The 13376-nt window shown below is 33.5% G+C and overlaps 1 protein-coding gene across 10 annotated transcripts in view; it reads right to left on the bottom strand.

Moving 5' to 3' along the window:
* The window catches only part of LOC118075140 (uncharacterized), a 149919-nt gene that overhangs the window by 86762 nt on the left and 49781 nt on the right, over window positions 1-13376 (bottom strand). The window contains exons 1-2 of one of the 10 annotated variants that reach the window (XM_035096817.1): window positions 961-1082; window positions 458-563 (exon numbers count right to left, since the gene is read on the bottom strand). The exons of 8 other annotated variants lie outside the window; for them this stretch is intronic. The gene's annotated coding sequence lies outside the window, so the exon portion shown is untranslated. Of the gene's footprint in view, window positions 1-457; window positions 564-960; window positions 1083-13376 lie in introns of those variants that run through there. One more of the 10 variants, XM_035096819.1, reaches the window with a different exon arrangement.

Here is a 13376-nt window from a genome sequence, read left to right as displayed (position 1 = left end):
AAGAAGAAAAGCACAGCCGGCGGGTACGTATACCCCGGAAATGAATCTCTCGAGAAGACTCCGATACCGGAAGAAATTTAGAGAGGGTTCATGAAGAAAAAGAGACTGAAAAATGGTAGGCCATTCTTAGCTTCAATGTCATTTCCCGGAAAGATTGTTTCCCATCGTGAGAAAAATGCACTCAACTTCTATACACTCATTCTGCCATTTATCATCACCATTTAATTTTTTTATCATGTTACTAATGATGTTATTCAACGTTCTAGAGTCGTCAATTAATTTCAAATATTTTACTGCTATCACGATGTGTTCTAGCATCTCTAGACGATAATATTATCCCAGAAATCTTCAAGATGCTTTTTCAACTACACATTATTGTACGTATATGTTCAAAACGTCTATCATGTATTTATATAGCAGCCAATGTATATTTATATATGTATACATTCTTCCTTACGTTTCATCTTTCCTCCCCCGCTGTTGGATATATTTGTGCTGCCGTCTGTCTCAAAGATAAAACAACCCAGCTTTTACATTCATTTCCTTTGCGCATTATCACCTCGCTACATGTTTTGATATAAAAATTACACAGATCTACAGTTATTTCAACATGAACAAAAAAATTATATTCAAAAAGAAGTATGCTTTTAATTAATAAACTTGATATTTTTATTCACTTCTCTACTATCATCCGATCTCTCACTGCTAAACACATTCTCCACTTGTCATCAGCACATCACTTTAGTAGATTTGCTGCTCAGACACTCCACTTGATAGGATTTTAATCATTTAAACAATGAATAATCAGTTAATGACAGAGGGTGAAATATTAAAATACAAATATCACTTGGAGATCAACTGACGCATGATGACAACACACTTCCCCACAAAAAAATTAACACTCGCTCATTGACAAAATAAAAAGACTAAAAAGAAAAAGAGGCTGCGTCTGGTACGGACCGCGTGTGATGTGGTAGTTATTTGTCGTGTCACAGTGTCGCTTGGCGTTGAGACACCCACCACCTGTGGTACCCTCTTTGGTCTGCTGTACCACCACCTCTCGTATAGTGGTTGTATAGCACACAGTCTAACGTTGGAATGACGGCAGATGTAAAAGAAAGAAACGAGAAAGACGAGAATCTATTTCTGGATGTCTACAATGGCGTCTAAATGTCGATGTAAAACACTAAACATTTGAATAAAACGTAAATAAACCTCAATGAACAACAAAACAACGAAATTTCAATAAATATTCATTTTTATTTCATTGCAATTAATACTAAAAGCTTCTACTATCTTCATTTATATTAAGTAATAACTACGTCAACTTACTGTTCTTTGCCAACGTAATTTTATTAAATAATTAATCTAAACTTACATTTCAGTGCTTCAGTGTCATTTTGCTATTCCATTTATACAGTTTTGTCTTTTAATAACTTATTGTTAATGAGCATTTCATTGTCGCCTATTTTTACGAATGAGATATTGATTTTCATATTATAAAAATTGATTTACTTCTGTTTTTTAGAAGATGGAATGTTACTAAAGATGATGAATAAATTTTCACCACAGTTATTCTTAACAATAGTGTTTATTGTTTAAGAAAGCACCTTTTGAAAATGACGACCCAGAAAACTTTAATGAATGCATGTATCTTTCAGAGAGTACTTTACTGTTTGCTCTACCCCCTCATAGTCTTTATTCTTCTTGTCCTGCCTACATGATTTATATTTAGGTTGCTAAAGGCGATCCAACAATCTTAGTTGATGATATGATACTATTTTTTACGAAGCTACAGGTATTTTTGAAAATTTTTTTTTTCCCTCACCAATTGATAATAAAAAAAAGCTCAAATATTTTTTATCATGAAGAAGATACTTATGCTTTTCTTGGTTATAGTGGAGATATGGATTTTTGAATTACGAATAAAGAAAATTGATTTTTTTAAATCCCAAAAAGAACAGCACCCCTTCAGTGTTTCTCTCAGTCACGCAAAGTCAAGTCTCTTCCTCCTCTCCATCACGTGTCATTCGTACTGGCGTCATTTTAATCGGCCCTTGGTTCTTGTTGGATTTTAATTCCATTTACGACCCTCGTGTATATCCTTCTATGGAATTTGTGCACAAGTGTGTATATGCAGGGGCCAACAGAATACTCTTGACAACACGTCATTGTATAAATATCCAAGAGAGTTTAAAAGATTACATGTTCTGACAAAACAGAGTGACAGAAAAGTATTTAATTATTATAAATGCTTTTACATATATTTGGATAATGTTGTTTTCATATTTTTAATATTTTGAGGTTTTAAGTTATGTAAATGTAAAAAAAATTAATTAAAAAATTTCCATTACTTTTTAAAAGATTTCTGGGTATAAGTTTAAGGCAATCATTAGTTGTGACAATATTCCTGAGGAGAATCGATTGGTCTGAAGACGACGTCTATACGTTAACGGTGATTCTGGTAGCCACTTGGGAGAAATCCTACGTCGCAAGTCTACAGCCACACAAGCATCTCTTGTGGCAACTCAGCCAAATTAATGCCTGTCCCAAGTAGTAACTTATCTACCAGGTATATTATAGCCTCGATCACTGCTCTCTAATGTCGGACAATTTATTTCCAACTATCAGCTGACTGGATATTTTTCATTTGCTTCCAAAAAACTTTATTTGTATTCTTTTCTTCGAAAAAAAAAAATAATCATCAAGTGCCTCAAATGAATCTTATACATTAGAAGCAAAATATTTCACGAGTTTATTCTATAATTAAAATTATATACAAATTGTATCAAAACATTGTTTTTTAATTGTATAAGATATTTATTCATTGGAAATAAATAAAATATTTAAACCCTAAGAATTTTCAGGGATTGTAAAATGTATTTTAAGATTGAGTACATTGTTAGATGATGAAAGGAAAAAAATTAAACTATTAATTAGTATTCATCAAGTACCCTTACTTCTCATAAATCAATGCGTGAATTTCCTACCATCTGTATTCTAACGCATGAATAACATAAATTCCCAAGCACGTTGACAAAGTTCAATGATAAAATGGAAGTAATGTAGAATAGCAAAACCATACGCATCGTTGAACATATCTAGGATTCCATATAAATACATTGCTGGAGCAATTTGAGAAAATACAACGTATAACATCATGGAATTGATCCCTTGGCTTTTCTATTACGAGAAACTTGTTGTGGAGAAATTTTTTCTTGATTCACAAACGAATTAAAATGAGGAGTTATCGATGATAATTTGATTAGCATCGGTGAAGGACAGAATCAGATGTATTAATTGAAATAGTATTTCATGCCCTTTATTATTGCAACGATTGCCTATAGCAAAAGCACACTCGTTGTATGTATATTGCAATCATATTGACTGAATTGTTGCAACACCAACGAAGCTTTTACTACAAATATCTAGAGGAAGCTGTTAGTTGAATATTCCCCAACTGCTACCAACAGTCCTACCTCTATAGGTGTTGGTCACATGTAATTAAATGCAATCAGTGAACAGTGTTCGGAGTTGCAAACATTTTCCTACCAACTTTGTCCTTTGTTCTTCCACTGACATTTCTATTACTATTTTACTGCTCAATATTTATTTTTTGTTTCTTTCAATCTTTAGCCACTAATATTTTTTTATGCCTCCAGAAAATTCTCTTTTTTTTCTTATTGGAATAAATTATTTTTAAAAATCAATACATTTTTTAATTTTTTTTGGAGAAGATTGAGTAAGTCTATTAGTGCGGTGTGTGAAAAGAAAGTTGAAAATAGATTTAAAATGTCTCAGTTAGTCCCATCATTTCTTCAAAAACAGTTATTTTCTATTTAAAGTAAAACAAAAAAAAAGACGATTGAAGGAGGTTGCATCACACGGTCATTAATCTTATCCTAAAAGTAGTGATATTTTTATATCGCGGCTATTTTTAACGACCCAAGTAGCACTCAAAATAGAATATGATGGTATAGATATCATTGATGTGGGTACGAGACAGCTTGTTGGTGCACGAGAGATTTGAACCACGGAATCGTTCGTCGCTCCGACGATTTCTCGTTTCCAGTTGCACCTGACGCCACTCCCTCAGCCGCGTGGAACGTCAACGGTTATCCAGCGGAAACTTTACACGCTTCGTCGGAGTCGTTGACGAGAACCAAACTTTACGCTTCCAACTTTCTGACGCGCATGAGAATCCAACCAAGCGTTACGTCCGTGACGAGCTTTTTTTTCATTTTTCAATTTTTTGCAATATTCACACTAGAATAAGAACCAAGCAGTCGATGGTCGGTATATTTGGATCACTTTTTAGTAGAATCAATAGAATCACCAGTCGAGGTCAAAAGGGTAAAAAGGATATGAAAAGCTGTAATTTTTTGCAAAAATCTCTAGAGACAATGAAGAAGAGTAGCTAATTGAAAAAATCTTACCCATGCTTATTCTTCTTTTTTTTTTCCATTTCTAGTGTCTTATTTTTCATTTACCAACACCTACTACATCTACTTTACTCTCTAGACCATTTCTTTTCACTCTACTTTTTCCCTGACCTCTTCATGACCACGGACCAATCGTTATTCTCCCAAAGGAGCAACCAGGGCAAATTCTTAATTGAAATCGTCCGCGAGCAAATGAAAACTTTCATAATTCCCCGGTCGATGATTAAAATTAAAAGTCGGCTCCTGTCAGACCCAGAATCGTCGTTCGCGGTCTCAAGAAGAGGAAGCAAAATTCAAGTAAAAGAAAGGAAAAAGATACCCAACAAAACTTTCGTCTTTTCTCCAAGGTGTTCTCCTCTATTTCTATAACTTCCCTCAGGCGTTCTTCTTACCTCTTCCTTGTTACCCAAACTCACCTTCCCATTTCTTCTATCCATTATCAACCACAAACTAACTCGCTAACTTTTCAAAATTTTAGAAATCCATCGGTATTTCTAGTACACTAAAGTTGACCAGCTAATTATGTTTCTATTTATTTTTTTAATGATTATCGTTTTTTCAAATGTCATTATCATATTTTATTGTGATTATGGAAACCCCATAAATCATATGAAGCATTTGAAACTGAGATTTCCCTAGATGCCAATCGATTTCATGTACACGTAAATTAATCGTACTTCAGTGTCTTCTCGCAACAATATATACCCATTTCCATACATATCTCTATGGCACATATTAGCCAACATCTCCAGCATATTCTGCAGTCTCGAGAGAGGATTCGAGATGAACTAGACCCATACTCTATGCGTGTAAACACACGATTGCTCATGTACGTGATTTCCACGATGAGTTAATATATCCTAGCTTGGCTTACATGTCCAGTTTCATTTCTATATCAGTCTATTTAGAGCTGCACTTGGTACAACATTAATCATACTTTCATGCGTGAGATTTTCCTCTAGCATCATCAAATAGATTCCAACGATTTCTGGAAAATTAAGCTCCGGGTTTTCTCCTAATTACTTTGAAATCCTTTTTACTTTTATTACAATGTAGATAAATTCTTTTTAATCATTAATTAGTAGAAAAGATAAACATCAAAATAAAGTGAAATTAATGATACAAATAGAAATGACAAATAATTAATGATAGAAGAACTGAAATTATTTGAATCAAACACATGTTATTGGCATTTATTTATTTGATTGCAGTGCTTTTAGAAGAAAAAAAGCATTGAAAGTGACTAGGAACCTGATACAATAAAAATAAACGCGTGTCTGGTTGCTGTAATATAGTAGCAATATAGAAAACTGTCTCGTGTACCAATCGACAACGTCCAATTAACGTAATTCCACGCACAATTCCAACGATCGATGGTTTTAAATGCATTCAAATTCAGTTTCCTACCTCTTCATTTTATTTATATATTTAAATCTAGTACCTATATATATATATATATTTATATGTATCATAGATAGTTGTATGTATATACAAAAAAATTTCCTCTATGTCGACATAAATGTATAGATGAATTGTACATTTTGTCTGTATCCCAACGGATATGACATGTTTGTTGATTTATTAAACTGATCATTCGTCCAAGAGTAGGAGGAGATGGAAAAATACCATAATGAAAAAATGTAATAACATTATGATAAATTATGAGATTAATAAAATATCAATGGATTTAAATGTATAATTAGTAAACTCGTGATATTTATTTATTCTTCAAAGTTTTGTTAATTAATGCATTTACCGACTCATTTTCCACTGAATAATTCTCCAGTAATGACTTTTTCTCTTTTAATTATAATTACCATTTAATCGGTCGAGGTTTATTACTGATTTTTTTTTTTTTAAGATTTTTCTTCAAGATTTTAAAATAAAAAAATCTTCAATCCAATCATTTAGAATCATAAAAGAGAGTCTTTGTGATAAGATTTATTTCATGAAGATTAAGTTATTATTACTTTTCTTCGATACTCAAATGGATGGACTCTAGTAAATAACTTGTCTTTTAATTATTGAAAGCAAAGAAGATTTAAAAAACTTATACCTAATGAATGAATTTTTCGATATAAATTATAATGGATTTTAATTGACGAAAGTAGAAAAATTATCAAGACAGCTTGAACTTATTGAATGTTTAAAATTGTCAAGAAAAAAATTACCTGGTCTTTCTTATTGAATAAATTAAATTATTAATCAATAAAGAGAAAAAAAAAGTCAGCTTTGTACTCAAAAAAAATTTCATAAATATGAAATGAATAGTGTAAAAAGTCAATAGAGATGGTGGATGATTTAGTTGTTGTGTAAAACTAATTAAAACAAAGTGAATAGAATTCGTTGATGTTGCTGGTGGAAATAGAAGGACAGAGAAGATAGAACAAAGCTTTTGGTGGAGCAGAGCTAAAGCGAGAAAGGGTTTAAAATTTCTAGTTTCACGTCGTATAGATAGAAAGAGCAAAAAGTTAAGCGTTAAAGGTAAAAGAAGACAGAAATGGCGGACTTGAATTGTCGACAGGAAAAGCAGGGACAAAAGGTTTACAGGCCGGTCCCTATAATTCAGAGCGTTGATGGTTGGATGGACGAAAAGAGGAACGAGAATTACGAGGTCACTTCCGGTGGCGCCTGCAGGAGCTTCCGTTTCCGGTCGCGTTTCCAACCCTTTTCTCTTCCTCTCTGGTAACCACCCAACCTCTGCTTTTGGTCCTTTGGGATCTAAAACGTTCCCTTTGCCTGCCCCCGACGTCGTTACTGTTTTCATCATCCACCTCTACGTAGCCTTCGTATTGCTTTTATTGCTCTATCGACTATTTCTCACCTGCCATGGCTACTGATTCCCTTCTCCACCCTTTCTGTATGAAGCTACCACTAAAATTCGTGTTACCCTCATTCCCTTTTGCATCACAACCACCAACAAAGTCCCCAGTGTGCAAGGAAACTTTACACAATGCCCGTAACTTGACTATTACTGCCGGCTATCCCTCGAGCTTGCGAGTATTTTATTGTCTGCCTCTTGCTTTACAATTGTTCATGCTGCGTATTAGTTTCACGTATATTTATATGTTTGATTTATCTCATGCTCGAATGTCTAAAACTCTGTTCAATGTTTTTCTAATTAAATTATTTATGCTAGATATATTGGTAAAAAATAAAATCAATTAAAAATGAAACTTGAGTTTGAAATTATTCAGAAAATGTATTTTTAGACAAATAAGTTTGTTAAGACTTGAGTGTTGTAACTACAAAGACCTATAATTAAAATTATCGGCTGTTCGATAAATTCACAAAGTTAACTATTGGCCTAAATCAATTATCGGTCAATCCTTGTGGCAATAGCTTTAAATGTTCTCAAAATCATCTTTACACTTTTCAATTACTTTCTCCTTCTAGACGTATAATAATAATAATAATAATATCTATTATGTTTATTTCTGAGAAGACAAATTTAAGTAATCAATAAACATTTACAATTAATAGCTCGTGGTCTAATCGTTTCGCTCGAACAACTCATATGTTAGCTGTGTTCTAGTGTGGTTGATGGCAACAGTATCTATTTGCAAATTTACTAGGCCACTCGACTATGATCTGATGGATATCTACTAACGAGAGATCTTTCTCTCATTCTCCATTTTTCTCTTTGTCTCACCACATCACCTGGTCCATTTCAATTTCATGATCGTGATGCATAAAAGCCGGACAACTAAATTTTCTGTGGCTGCCCACTGTGACACTATGTCATCAAAATTCACTTACATTTTATCGCTCCTCTAACTTTGCCGAAATTTAATAAAAAAGTTTCTAGATTTAATGAAATTTCAAGTCATTTTGGTGCTGTAGGTGTGCAAGTAGAGGTGCAAGATACATTGAGACATGTCAGAATGAAAAAAAAAAGTGTGATGAATTTCAAAACTTTATCGAGAATAAGATAAAAAGAATAGTGAGAAGGGGATGAAGAGACAACGAAGACCAAAAGCAGCTTACTCAAATCTATTTCATAATTAATTCCACGACCTGTAATTGGACGGAAATGAAGATTAAAAGTCCTTGGATTTGCCGATAAAAGACAAAGCTCTGAAGCAAGTCCAGGACATTTAGAAGTAAAAGCGAACCAAGAGGAAGAAATAGAGAGAAAGAGAAGAGTATGAGAAAATCTTACAAGTCGAGAATGAAGTAAGAGTAGTGATGTGAGGTGGTGCAGTGCTTGCACGGAAAGAGCTCGTACCAGTTTCTAAGGTAAATTGGCAATTTAACAAATTTACAAAGTTCTTGAGACAGGAAACTTTATCCGTATACCACCTACTGGCTCTCATATACGGTAAGAGTCACGGAAAAAAATTTAGCTACATAAATTTACTCATGAAAATATGAAAATAAATATTTGAGTGCTACAAAAAGAAGTGTAAGTAGACCTATTACATGAGAAGACTCAAAAATTTCTCAGCTTGCTTATCCATTTTTATCCTTACATTCAAATAGATCAATCAATTTCCAATTCTCTAATTTACTTTAATCAGAATTTTTTTTGGTGAGAATTCTTTTTTTTTTTGATGATCAGAATATTGCGAAAGTTCTCCAATGTTGATTAGAAAATTCAGAAAAATGTTTTGGTTATTTTTTTGACGATCTGATCGGCCGATAACTATTTTTGAGAAAAAATGTACAAGTCGAGAGACGTGTCAATGTAGAATAGTGTTCGATAAATGGAAATCAACGTCGAGGTCTGTGCTTACAGTACGTTTCAATCGCGCCAATTGTCGTTAATTTCAGTCGCGGTCGTAGCGTGGTTACATCCCACTTTGTTCACCATCTCTCAACTCTGCATCCTGATGCAGTACCAGCATAGCATCCCGCCTACCGATCGCTCAGTTGCACCCTCATTCATGGGGCCGTACGTCCACGTTGGCAGCCTTATAATTTGTCGGTGGGAAACAAAGGCTTTCTCTAATCCACCACAGGCGATTCAACCAGCCGGATCATTCTCTAATTAGTCAAACGCTGTCGGTCTGGCATACCAATCAAATACGTCAGTTGAACTAGCCGATATATCTGATGATGACGGGGTGAAAATCGTTTAGATTCATTCAATTTATTTCATTTTTCATTACAATTCTCTCAATGATTATAAAACTATCAACCTGATCAACTTGAACAAATGATTACTTCAAGACTGTTGCGTTGATTTTTAGACCTAATGATCAAGGGAAAAAAAGAGAATTAAATAAAAAAAGTAATGTTTTTTATTTGATAAATAGTCAAAAGTAAATTATTATTAAATGTCAATCATATAAGAGAACAATTTAAACAGAAAGGAGAAATTTTATTTTCCTTTTGAAAACAAGTCTTTTTATATTACATCACTTAAATAAATATAAAATCCTCGGGTCGTTAGATTCACCTTGTTTTCATAGTGAGACAAAGCAACTCTACAAAATCCGTTCCTCAGGTTCCAATCCCAACGTTTGTTCTCTCTGCTTTCTCTTCGCCTTGTGAGTAGTTGCCATTAATTAACCTCGCGACGTTAATTGCGTTGAGTGCACGTTTGCGTTCTGCGTACGAAACTGGCACGATAGTGCACATACCGTTTACCCTCGTTCTATCTCTGCATCTGCATTGTACTATTCCAGAGACGTATTTCTGTTGCATGTTCTGTCTTGATGTTGAGTAAATTCATTTATTAATTATATCTAACGCGAAACCTACTCGACAGAATTTTTTCTCTATTAAATATATCTTTTTACCCCAACTCATCAACTGATTATTTTTTGAGTGAAATTTTTTAATGAATAAAATCAGCAAAAAAAATAGTACTAAAAACCCAAAGAGTCATTCGCGTGTGTGTTTGAAATTGATTAACTCACCTCATCTTATTTTATTTTGACATAAAAAAAATATCAATAGAAACGACACAGCGACAAAGATATAGATATAGAAAAGTAGGATAAGTTGGTGAGGGTGAGAGTAACAGAAGAGTTATAATTTATCTAGAAGATAAACTACCAGCAGCAAGTGAATTCGATATACTCTAGCAGCAGCACCAGGTGCAAGTGCTTGTGGGGTGGAAGAAGGAGTGGAGAATACACATTAGATAGTGGTAACCGCGGAAGCGGAACGTTTCTGTAATTACGAGGTAGTGCTTGTGCACATGCAAAGCTTACGCATGTTTGCGACAGCATCCCAGCAATTCTAGAATAGTGCAATCAATTTTTTACCAGTGTCTCTAATTTACTCCCTTAAAGTTTACTCGTGTACAATTGAATAAATAAAGTAGCCTCAAGCTACTAAGAACTACCTTTTACTAATATAGAATCAGTTAGTAAGTGCCATGGACAGCAACAATTAAATATTAAGTATGGAGATGATTAATAAGTAATCGTCTTCCTTAGAGTAAGGGAATATTTGCATTAATACAAGTTACTGTAGTTGATAAAGAGCAAATAAGTGGGTGAAGGTTAGGAATACTATCGTTGACAATTCTCTTGGATAATAGCTGCATTATTTATTCCTGTTTTTTTTCAATTCAATCTATTTCATTTCCGAATTTAATTTTTATCTTCTTATGTGTTTCAAATGTATAATAATTTATCTGTTTCAATAACTCCAATTAACATAAAAATTATCAGCATTATTATTAAAATACCTAACAGATAGTTAAAGTAGTGGAATAAAATAAAGAAATTGAATGATAAAAGTTCATTATCATAATCATATTTTCAACAAGTAATGATGATAATTCGTAAAAGGAGAAGAAGTCTATTTCTAGTCAGCCCGTTAATGAATATTAACAAAAGGATGTTTGGAAGCTCAGGGTCTCAAAGGCTGATGGGTTGACACTATTAGAAGATCTAACATCTTCTTTTAATTCCCTTTATTCTCAGTTTCATCTTCTTCTTCTTCTATTTTAGGTAGAATCTATAGCCAGTAGTATACAGTCTCAGGCGTATCGTTGTAGCAGCTCTAGCTTTAATCCCCGCTCCCTGATTATAATCTCGTCAACGAGTTATACCTCACTTTACCTCTCTCATCCTCTCTTGTACTTGTGAAACACTCCACGGCCTCTTTACACTCCTCTCATCTCAACTGTCACCTTTTCCGACGACCTCCACTCAGTCTTTTATGCCCGTTTGCCACGTGCAAGCAACATAAGGTGACACATTAGACGTAAAAAGACGATGTAAATGTTCTATTAAGTAACACAATACATCTAAAGCTTCTTTTTATTCAAACATTCAATTTACTCGATAAATATTGAAATAAGAGAGTGTTTAATGATTTTTTTCATAATATCTAGAGATGTAATTGCGTAAAGATCGGAAAGGCACAAGATTAAAAGGGCGACAGAGCGAATGAAGGGGACTACGACTGTAAAGGAGAGGAAGAAGAGAAAAAAAACCATTTCAACTAACGAGACCTAAATCTCTTAGCCCGTTGGGTCAAGGGTGAAAGGAAAAAAAAACCATCATTTTCCTTCCTTTTTTCCCCTTCCTACTTCTTTGTCTCTTGTCGTGCTACATCGACTGGAAGATCGACCTCTCTCTGGCTCTTGGGTTTATAGTAAAAGAGCTTTTCTAAGAAATAGCGCTCCTTTCAGTTTACTCTTGGATTTCAAAGCGACCATCTCAACTAGTCCAGATACTACTTTAGATGAATAAAAATAAGAAATTTCAATCATTGAATCTGAACCATTATCGTAATTATTTACGACGAGATTTGTACAATTGGGTGATGATTTGTTTAGTTGTATTATCCATCAAGAATAAATTCGGTCTGAATCATAATCACACTGGCATCATACGGAGACATCAGTATGAAGGCTCTGTGGTGCGAATAAAATATCTGTATGATTATCATTAAGAATGAAATTATTTTTAAACTAGCATTGTTGTTTTTTTAATGTTAAAATTAATTTTTTTTTTGACACCTGTGTGAAATAAATTAATTTTAAATTGATTGAAATATTGGACAGTTTTGAAGAAATAAAAAAAGAATCAGAGCAATATGACCAATAAATAAATGATAATTTTAAAAAAGAAAAGTTTATAAAAAATTATCTAATGATTCCGGAATCTCGATACAACATTGAATATTACGCCGTTGGAAATATCAATGTCATATCGATGAAACATAAAACTTGTTCAATGCAACTGCGGAGATGCGAAAGGGACATGAGGGGAAGAGAAGAACATTTCCATCGATGCACTCTATTCTGGTATATATGTGGCTATGTATCTACAATATCCTATAAATATATGTATATATAGTATTGGTAGTCATTCAATTTGGTTTTACCTGCGAATGGAATCGGAACAGGTAGGCAAGAGTTTGCATTACCGCTGGAGGCTTTACAAGCCTCTCGTCCAACATCCTATCTCACTTATACTCGCCCTGGAGGCTTTAAGCTTATGCTTTTACCATTCCTCTTCGTATTATTCCTCCCTATGTACACACCCATAGGAGATTATGTGTTGAATTTCCTTTGCCTCGTTATCACAACAGGTTTTTTTTATTATAAAATCCAAAAAGAAATTGAAAATTAAATAAATAGTTTTCGATATTTTTTTTATCATCATATTGGAGTTTTTTTTTTTTCCTTTTTTTGAACGATGAAAAAAAATTTTTTTTTTTTTTGTAATGAAATTCTCAACTTTCAACAGAGTAATCACTTAAATGATCGTATTTGAGTATTCACGTAATGAAATAAAGAGTAAAGCAGACTCGTTAGTCTTTCAGATAATTTGAAAGAGGTTCGAAACGAGAACAGTCGAGCCAGCAACAATTGTGGATCACCGAAGACTGAGTGTCGTTGGCGTTTGAGGTCAGCATCACAATTGTCAGCTATCACTGAACCCAAATTGCCGACATCTCTCTACTAGAGCATTTGAATGATGATTTTAACTACTAAATATTATTATGCAAAGATTTGTTTCAGAG

This window comes from Chelonus insularis, unplaced genomic scaffold (assembly GCF_013357705.1).
Source record: "Chelonus insularis isolate UGA/USDA-ARS -01 unplaced genomic scaffold, ASM1335770v1 contig_146_pilon, whole genome shotgun sequence".
In the NCBI taxonomy this organism is placed as follows: domain Eukaryota; kingdom Metazoa; phylum Arthropoda; class Insecta; order Hymenoptera; family Braconidae; genus Chelonus; species Chelonus insularis.
Note: the sequence above shows the minus strand (reverse complement) of the source record. Positions and strands in the feature narration are given on the sequence as shown.